Here is a 9970-nt window from a genome sequence, read left to right as displayed (position 1 = left end):
CTTTCATTAACCTATTTCAGGCTTATTTTACAGATATGGAAAGAGGCTCCAAACAAAGTAACTTGCCCAGACTCACACAGCCCTAAGGGGTAGAGCTAGGGTTCTAAATCCAGGTAGGACTCTAGCCTGTGCTTTTGTGGGCTGAAATTCAGAAATGCCCACCTCAGGGTAGATTCCAAGATATAAAATATTCAGCTGGTTGGTGTGTTCTGTGTTTAAGGAAGGGAGGAAAAATGTAAAGCCAAGCACCTGTCTCTAGTACCGGCTGGGACAAGGGGCTTGCGGTATATGGGGATGAGGCAAGGGGAGCAGGACACAAGTGACAGGAGCAGTCCTTGCTCTTGTCCAGTGACAACTGCTAAGTCCAGGAAAGCCTCCTTGCCTTGCAGAGCAACGTAAAGCTGCTCATGGAGAACATTTCTTGGTAATGGCCGAGGCTTGGCAGCCTGAGAGAAGGGATGTGGGCCGTTAGGTTACTCCCTGTTGGTACTTTCTGCCACAAGGGGATATTTTCTAGAGGATTCCTGAAATGCCCCTCCTCTCACTAAATATTTCATGAAGCTAGTGGTGTGTGTGTGTGTGTGTGTGTGTGTGTGTGTGTGTGTCTCTAGTGGGATGAGACCACAATAGCTTGGGCCTGGGGAGCCGGCAGAACCAGGAAGAGGTCTCTGGTAAAACGGTGGCCTTCCTCTAAACAAACAGCTCTGTTTAGATATGGGTGGAAATGGCACCTAAAAATAGCCAAAAGGCCTGAATGTACCCCAGGAGTAATGGTGTTAGAGAGTCGCACCCACCGGTGCTCAGGGCTGGGGCTGTGAGATAGGTGTTTCGTGGCTCTCCTGCGGGTCCCCTTCACCCCATCGCTATTGGAAGGCATCACGAGCTGCTTGCACCCGTCTGGGCAGACCTGCAGGCCCCCTGCTTCACTGCACAGACCATGCTGCTTGAGGCCTTGTTGGGAACTCTGGGCCACACTCACCCAGCAGAAGCTGGGGAGAAGCCAAGCCACTAGGAGAGGCCACTAGGCCTCGGGGTCATCCTATGCCCGTGGGTTCCATGGGAGGCTGTGTTCCTCCCCCCGCAGCAATGCTCTCTCAAGTTCACTAGCCTGGTTGTTTAAATATAGGAGAGGAAACAGCTGCTGGCTGGGCGGAAGTTTCTGAGGAGACAGGGTTTTGGCGGGGGCTTGCTAAGGCTGATAAGGACACAGGCTCTGCTCCCAGATGGGCGTCTGCTGATTTGCTTTGGGCCTTTCTGACACTGCCCTGAGCCACGGGTGTCAGAACTTGGCTCCTTGGTCATGACTGACGTGGCAAGGAGCACCTTCCTGCTTAGGTCAGCTCGAGCCCAGGTGATGTGTACAGGATCGTGGAAGGTGAGGGCAGGCTGTGTGCCAAGGCGCGTGCCAAGGGCGCTGTCCTGGCAGGCAGAGCCCAAGCCCGGTTCTCCTACAACAGGACTGTCAGAGGAATCCCAGCCTCAGGCTCCGCTGATGGGAGCTGGGGAGGGAGACACAGCGCCCAGATGAGTCACCTCGGGGGAATCGCAGAAGCTGCAGTTCCGGGACTCTTGGGGCGTGTAAGTGAATGGGTACCCACACCCGCGACAGAGCATGGGCATCACGGCTGGACCTGATCTTAATGGGGGCGCCCTCTCTGGGCCGGGCTGTGCTGACAAGAGCGGCTCAGGTCTGCGGGGAACACTCCCTCTCGCATCCCTTGCTCGCAGACTCCCAGAGGAGCACCTCCGGCCGGGTGTACCACCAGCGTCCTCAAATTGTGTGGCGGATGAATCAGCCCCAGAGTTCCACACCCTCCACCCCCGCGTTAGAGCAGCGGAGCTGACGGCACAGTGACCCCCTGGGGGTGCCTGGGAACCAGTACCGTCCCCCACCAAGCCCCCCCCCAAGAGCTCCACCTCCTTGTCCCTGCTTCCCTCCAGTTCTCAGACCTACGGCTGGGCTCAGCTGCCTGTGAGGACCCGGCCCATCGCCTCAGGGCAGGGCACCTTTAGTTCCTCGCAGGGACCTCCTTCCTTGTCATCTGCTGCGGGGGAGACTGACAGCGTCACCCGCTCCCATGAGGAAGCACACAGCCCCTTCCTCACGCAACATCCAGAACCTGAAAACTCCCCTCCGCTGGTGTTTCCTTCATCAAATAAGCAGGGCTGCGGACTGGCAGGGGGCAGTTTAGGAAACTGGTGTTTCCTCTTCCAGACCCAGGGAATGAGGCTCAGGCTTACTCGGTGGGAGTCCTGGCTGGGCAGCCCCTGTGACCCAGTCTATGTCCCACCAGCTGTGCCGGTAGCCAGTCCGTGCGATGCTCAGAAAGGCCTTTCCAGGTTAGAGTCTGGGGTCAAGAACTAGCGCTTCCCTCTAGAGGTTCCCACTTGAGGGGAAAAGCACATCCTGGGGCTGTCTTACTGTTGAATTCCGGAATCGAGCTGCTCACCCCCGTCTCTCATCTGCAGAGACTGGCAAAACCCACCTCTCAAGGTTGCAACGGGACTGAACGAGCAGCCCGGGGCATGTGGCACAGGGGTTGGGCAGGTGACTGACCCAGGTGGATGTTGGCTCTACTGTCTACAAGCAGTGCTACCTCGTTGAGTTACAGAACCTTTCTAAACGCAACTTCCCTACTGCAAAGAGCAGATGTGATGAAAAGGATGTGTTCTGCGACAGAGCCTTGACAGGGATCAAGGGAGAGCGTGTGACAGAGCACTAAGCATTGTGCCAGGCCCAGAGGGCGCCCACAGGAGGGTGAGTGGCTGTCGCTGTATTACTGTGGCTCCTGACACATAGTAGGCAATCTCTACTTGCTATTTTTTCTTTTCCTTCCTCATCTACCTGACTTGGAGGCGGTGTGGTATAGTGTGTGTGTGTGTGTGTGTGTGTGTGTGTGTGTGCGCGCGCGCGCACGCACTTGCAGGGGGCAGTGGTGCTGCTGGGTACTAGTTTAGACTTGGCCTCTCACTTACACATCTATTTTGTCTTTGAACGTTTCTTATCACCTGTGAAATCGGGAGTTTGACCTATTGTTTTCTCAGATCCATTTCAGCTTTAACAGAGAATTTAACATTTAAAATGGCATTTATAAAAGGCTATGCATATACTCCGTTCATCTGGTCAAGACGCAGCCGAGTTCATCTTTGGAAGCGAAACGGGGGAGGAGTGGTGAGGCCTGCAGCAGTCTTGGGCCATTACACCAAGGCCCCTGTGCCTCTCTGTGGCTCTCTGCTGAGGCTTCACCCTTTGCCCTCTTCCCTGAGGTTCTTGCATCTTCCTTCGCAAACCCCTCCTCCATCTCCCCCAGTCCCACCCTAGGCAGCGGCTGCCCTTGCCTCCCTGTAGCTGTTTCCAGTCCATAGATTGCGTGGAGTTCACGTTGGTCATTTGTTCCATTTGCTCAGAAACAACAGCTGGCATTATTGGCAAGAAAGGGAGAGTGTGCCAACTCCAGAATCACATAAAAAGCTCTAGTCATGGGCACTGGGCAGGGCACGGGGGTGGGGGACAAAGGGGCGTGGGCTGGACTGTCTTGCAGTGACCTAGAGTTCTGTTGCCCCAGCTGAAGTCATGGTCATTAAAGCAAGGTCTAGCCTTCCACTGGGAATGGCCAGAGCAGGCCAGTTGGCTCATCTTGGAGGGACAAGGACAGAATGAGATGCTATTTTGGAAGCCGGCAGTGATTGGAGTTGGCTCCACAGCCCGGCTCTGAGCCTAAACTCTCGACCTAAAACAAACTTATTTCTTTGTTGCCTTGAAATCAGGAAAGATTCCACGGTTAATGAAAGATTGGATGATGTTTGGTGTTGAGGGTTGACAGCAAATACAAATAGATGTAATTCAAGTTAAATTGTGGGCCTCATGTGCCCCCAGGTTTGCCATGCAGTTGTTTCGGCAGGAGTTGGCTGTAATATTCAGCAACCCTTACACCCTGCGCAGGAGGGGGCCCTTCCCAGTGGTGAATAGTGTCGAGTGACGTGCCAGGCCCTCCAGAATGAATGACACGTGAGAAATGGAAACTACGATTATTGCTTGGGATAATCTTGCTCTTGAGACTGGTGCTGGGAGAGTGTCACCTGGGGCACGTCGGGGGCCAGGGTGGCTCTTAGGGGCCAGTGACCTGGCAGACAGCATGTCTGGAACTGAGCGTCTTCAGATCAGAGCTGCCTTTCCCCAGGCTCACAGAGGAGTCATGGATGGGACGGTTGGGAGCCCACCGAGGTCGCCTGCTTCTGCTTCCCCGGGTAGGTGGGCACCATCTCCAATGCTAACAAACCACTTGGAACGGGGTAAGCAAGTTACCCTGGCAACTGTGGAGAAGGGAGAGGAAGATGATACCGCCTCCTCCAAATCTCCTTTGGACACTTCCTGTTTCAGAAGCCAGGAGCACTGCTGGGGGATTTGGACAGGAGTAGAGCCGCTCCACTGAGAAACTGGGAGAGTCAGTGCCGAAGAGACCAGCATCTGGGGAGTCCTTCCTCTTGGATTCCCAAAAGCCTGTATCTCACGGTTTGGGGAGGCTGGTAGGTGTGAAATGATTTTCCTTTAATTCAATATTTATCAAGCACCTCTTAGGTGGAGCAGTGGCCAGGCGCTGGCGTGACCCTGACCGTGCAACCAGGACCCTCCCCTGTAGCGCTCACACACTGGTAGAGGGGGAGGTCAGCAAGACCGTGGACCAGCTGCCGGGCCCACGTTGCTTCCCTCAGCCCTCGGTCAGGTATCTTTGTCACTTATCAAGGGGAAAATGAAGACACAGAATGAACAACTTGTCCGCCATCATCCATTTAGAAACAGAGTTTTAAAAAGACAGATGAGCATGTTTTGCAGCACAGGCCTGGACCGGACAGTGATTTCTCCCCGGAGCATGTCAGGTGAGGGCGGAGTGGGAAGGGCCTGGCACCTGGATGAAGAGGCACGGATGTGCGTGCCGTCAAGCATCTCACTGTAGCTGAACGTCCATTAGGCCCATCTGGGGTGCTCCAGGTGTAACTCATTAGCACCCACCACTGCACCCATCAGCACGGGTTGACAGGCAGACTGGTCAAGGCTCAAGTGCAGGCATGAAAGAAGAAAAAATCAACCACAGACTTGGTTGGAGGGTCCTAGGCGGTTTGCGGATTCAGAGAGAGGGGGGACCAGAATGACAAAGGAGCCAGTGAAGCAGAACATGGATAGAGCCCCTCCAGCAAGAGACTGAGAGAATCAACCCTAAGAAAATGCAGGAACTGGGGAGCGCATCGTTAGGGATTCCCAACCACGTGGGTTCCCAGTCTTTCTGCTGGCGAAGAACCCTGGCTGCTTGCTCCAGGTTTGACCTTGAACTAGCAACTCTGGGCATCAGATTCCTCTGTTGCTCCCTCCCACCCCAAATCCTCATATTCTGGAAACCCCATACCAAACCCAGTGATCTGTCACACTACATCATGTGTCACACTAAATGGGCTAGCCAGGACCAGAGGTGGTTCTGGGTCCTGCAGACAGAGCAGTGACAAGCCAAGTGAGGAAAGGAATAAACTCTGATGAAGTGCTCTGGTTGTGAAAGGGGTAACATAGGAAATAAACAGAGTGAGATGACGGAGAGTGCGCGCGCGCACGCGCGTGTGTGTGTGTGTGTGTGTGTGTGTGTGTAGAGGGCACCATTTTAGATAAATCACAGAGATGAGAGAATGAAATAGGCTATTGTATATAAAAATGCTGAAACCACAAACTGTAATGTAAATAGCAGACATTCTCCCTGAGGGTGCCTTTGACCAGACCCAAACTTTGACCAGAAAAATGTTGTTCTCTATCTGTACTGGTTTGCAATTGAAGTTAGATGCAAAAAGCTATTTTTGGTGAGCAAGAGGACTTCCTAGATCCCTCCTGACTCCGCAGTGGACGTAGAGACATATGGTCAGCATTCCTGCAAGGTGAGGAGCGGAGAGACCTGAGAATAATGCAACACACATCCAATGAGAATTGATTGTAGGTCTCCTATGTGCCAGGTACTATTTCAGGCTCTTGGTACTTTTGGCAGAAGGGGAGAGGGAGGGAGATATAAAGATGAATAAGGTATAATTTCTTATGGAGTTTACTTAAGGAGTTTACTAGTTACTGGGGTTTGCTAGCTAGTGAGAGGAGCAGTCATGTAATTAAATAACTACAAAGTGGTGTAATAATTGCTCAAACAGAGGAATGTGTGAGATGACGTGGGAGTACAGAGGGGGAAGCTATTGACTCAGCCTGGTAGAGTAACTTCAGTCCTTTGTGGAAGTGGGTGGGGTTACATAAATAAAAATAAATTCCACCTGGAGAATCATTATATTATGCTCTATACAGCATCATTCCTAAGGGAGCATTTACCAGATCCTGCTGGATACTGATGCTTCAAGTGTTGTATTGAAAGCTTTCCTCAAAGGGCTCACTGAACCCCAGAGGGCATTTCCAGTGTCGACGTTTTTTTTCTTTTGCCCAAACTGATCATCTAAAATATGATTGTGGATCACTCGTCCGGGGAAAAATATCCTCCCCTCCAAGGCGTGGGGGGACTGACAAGAATCTTTGTTTAAGAACCTGGGTGAATCAACCGGCAGACCTGCCTTCAAAATAAACACTAACGGGCCTTCTAATGTCAGTTCTGTGTGTTCGTTATTTACAGCTTGCCCACTTCCAAAAACGATGGGAGCCGTTCATAATAAAAGAACAAGGCACGACGGAATCCCCGACACAACAGGTGCCAAGGGCTGACGCGGGGCCTATAGATGCCGTGGGATACCTAAGCAGAGCGTGGTTACTGAGACAGAACACCAGTGCGGAGCCTCTTGGCTGCCCACACAAAACCAAATTATACAAAGCTCTACCACTAAGCAGTTCAACAAAGCAGGCTAGTTTATTAAGAGAGGCAACTTTTTTTTTTTTCCTAACACTAAACTCCTCAGAGAAATGTATCTTGAGAAACTTTCTATAGGGAACATAGCAGCAGATAGTATCTTTGGTCATGATGAAATGCAGTACATACTTCCTCTGACAGCCTTCCATATTTACCTTTAATAAAACGCAGAGGCTGAGGTTATCGGGGAACGCGTCTCAGCAGGGAACTAAAGTAATATGGTTCCAGGACGCCATTGCCTCATATGGCCCACTGTAGGAGTTGCACGCAGAGAGTGTGGAGGGGGAGGGGACTGGCTGCTCTGGAGGTCCAGGATACCCCCCTGCTGAGCTGAGCTTTGACAGGTGCTGGAACGCAGACAATTGGCCCAATAACACATTGCCCCTAGTAGCTGGCCTGACCTCTGAAGCCAGTCTTATCAACTAGGACACTGAAGGATTTCTGCCCAAATGACAATTGGGGTTTTGGCATAATTGATGTGTAACTGTCCTCATGGGGTTCCTTGAGAAGAGCCAGGGCTTTGAAGGCAAGACAGACTGGGGTTTGGGCCCAGTTCTGCCATTTACTGGCTGTGTTGCCCAGAGCAAGTCATTCACTGGTTACCATGCCTTAGTTTCCTCATCTGTGAAATGGATCTAATAATACTCACTTGCAGGGTTGCTGTAGACTTGTACAACCCCTGGCAGAGTGCCTGGCACAGGTTGGTTGGCATCCAATCATGCAGCTCTCATGGTCATAAATATGAGAGGCCTTGTAGTATAGGAGGGGAAGACACATATGTCATCAAAACAGGGGCATTCCCACCCAATTCCTGCAGGAGTGTCATCACATTTGTTAGGTAGAAGTTAAAAAGCGGGGCCCGGGGCATGGTCCTGCTGGAAACGTTTAGGATCAGCAGTTGCTCTCTCCGGAGTTCATTCTTACACCTTCTGGTGTTTAGACAAAGGGCGTGGGGATCAAGAGCAGGGTGTACAGTTGGCCACCCCGGGGACTGTGGAGACACCCGGCATGGGTGGTCAGAAGCCTGGGGCTGTGATGAAGAGGAGGCTGGATTGCGAAGAGACCCAAGGTGGTTTGAGAAATCATGTGCACCAAAAGACAGGAAGCATTCCAGCAAAGGCCGGGAAAATGGACCAGTGGGCCCTGTGCCCATAGAAGGGAGAGGACAGGTCAGAGACTGGCAGGCACCGAGGGAGGGCCTGGTGACATAGGCATAGGGAGCGAAACATCCCGGTGGGACCTCCCCGGGTGGTTTCTGTCCCCCCCACAGCCCTCGCCCCACGTCAAGGAGGCCAGAGATGGCTCCATCCTCACACTGCCTCTGACCAGATGGGCAACCTTGAGTAGATCCCCCTGTCTCTCTGCCTCAGTTTCTCCTGCTGGGAGATGAGACGAATGATACCTACCTTGCGGGGTTGTTGTGTTCATTTACTGACGTGGACCGTGTTTTGCACGCTATGAAGGGCACCAAATATTGTTTTTACTGGAACACTCACGGGTTTAAAAGGAGAAGCTGCTTCTCAGCCCCTTGAGTCAAGAGGATGGAATTTGGCACTGCCCAGGAATATTCTTTGGGATTGGATTGAATTTAGGCAGATGGCAATCTCTCTCTGTCGCGATCTGAGGGGGCTGGCTAGGTGGTGCTCGGAGGCTGTGCTGCTAAATTCTCAGGGATTTTATTGCTCAGTCTGCACCCTGAGTGGCAGTGGAAATGTGCTGCCACCTGGTGGTCACTGCTGCACATAGCACCCCAACAGGGACACAGGAATAAAAGCCTCTTACCTGCTAAGACTCCGGTAGTCGGAACACCTCCTCACTTCCTAAGTGCCTAGAACCTGGAATAAATATAGTCAGCTGAACCCTTCTCTGGATTCTCCACTAGAGCCCAGAGGCCTTCTGACACACTCAGTGTGGGTGGAGGGTCTGGTGGGTGGGGCGTAGGTGCCAGGAACCGTTCCCCTTAGCTGGGCAGGATTTCCTGTTGCTCAGAGTGAAGGAACCTTGACCTCTCTCCTCCCCCATCACACTGGCTCTCAGTTAGTCTGCTGAACTCAGGCTATAGGGAGTCCCTGGCTCCTTGGTCACAGCTGAAGTCCTAGTAGGAAGCCCCCTGGGGACAGTGGCTGCAGATCGGCACAGCCTCCTCCCTCTGGCTTGATTGAGAGGCAGAGAAGGAAGGGGGGCTGGCAGAGGGGGAGAAAGAGCAGACCACCGTCCTGGAGGGACTCTGAGCACTTGCTCTTTCTAAGCCTCTGCTGCTGGCTGGCAAGCATCAAGTTCTATAAAAATATAAATCTTTGGGGAAGTGGTGATGGGGCCAAGAGGAAGTGAGCAAAATGATTTTGTGCAACTCTGCAGGCAGCAGTCGAGTCAGTGAGAGCCAGACCCTGGCAGAAGCCAGCACCTTCCGCCTGCCTGACATCCTGTCTCAGCAACCACCTGCACCAGTTCTGGGGCTGCAGAGTCCTTTCCTTGGGCCCCTGCTAACACTGCGTCTTGTTGTTGCTGCAGGCTGGGTGCTGGGATTTCCCAGGCTTTTCTGAGAAGCTGCAAAGGATCAGATGAACCATCTCTGGCCGGGCTCTTAGGCTTTTAAGCAGAAGCCCAAGGGCCAGGTTGTGGCCTTCCAGTTGATCTGAGTCCAGTTGCCTCAGCCCATGGTGGCTCCAGGCCAGGGTTTGGGACACGAGAGGCCTTTCCCTAGGACTTCGGTTGCTTTTTCTCTGATTCAGGCTCATGGTTCCTCCCAGACCCTTCCCTCCTCCATATTTTCAGGTTTTTTCAGTAGAACCTAAACAGACATGGGCTTTCTTTTAGATGGGAAAATCTGCTGAGCCACGTTTCACTTATAATTTATTTTATTATTAAATTTTTTGTGTGTGGGGCACCTTGGTCCAACAAAAGGTTTTCTTTCTGGTACAGAGATCCCCTTGGGGCCCAAGCCCTTCTCGTTTATGCATTTACGGAAGCCGGGAACCTGGGTTTGAATGCCAGCGCTGCCACTTCCTAGCTCTGCATCCCGGGGGGCAAGTTACTTAACCCTTCTGAGCCTCAACAGTAATGACAGTATCTACTTCATCAGAGAGAATCGAAGG

The sequence above is a fragment of the Delphinus delphis genome, chromosome 1 (genome assembly GCF_949987515.2).
Source record: "Delphinus delphis chromosome 1, mDelDel1.2, whole genome shotgun sequence".
NCBI classification, from domain to species: Eukaryota; Metazoa; Chordata; class Mammalia; order Artiodactyla; family Delphinidae; genus Delphinus; species Delphinus delphis.
This window is presented reverse-complemented; position numbering follows the sequence as displayed.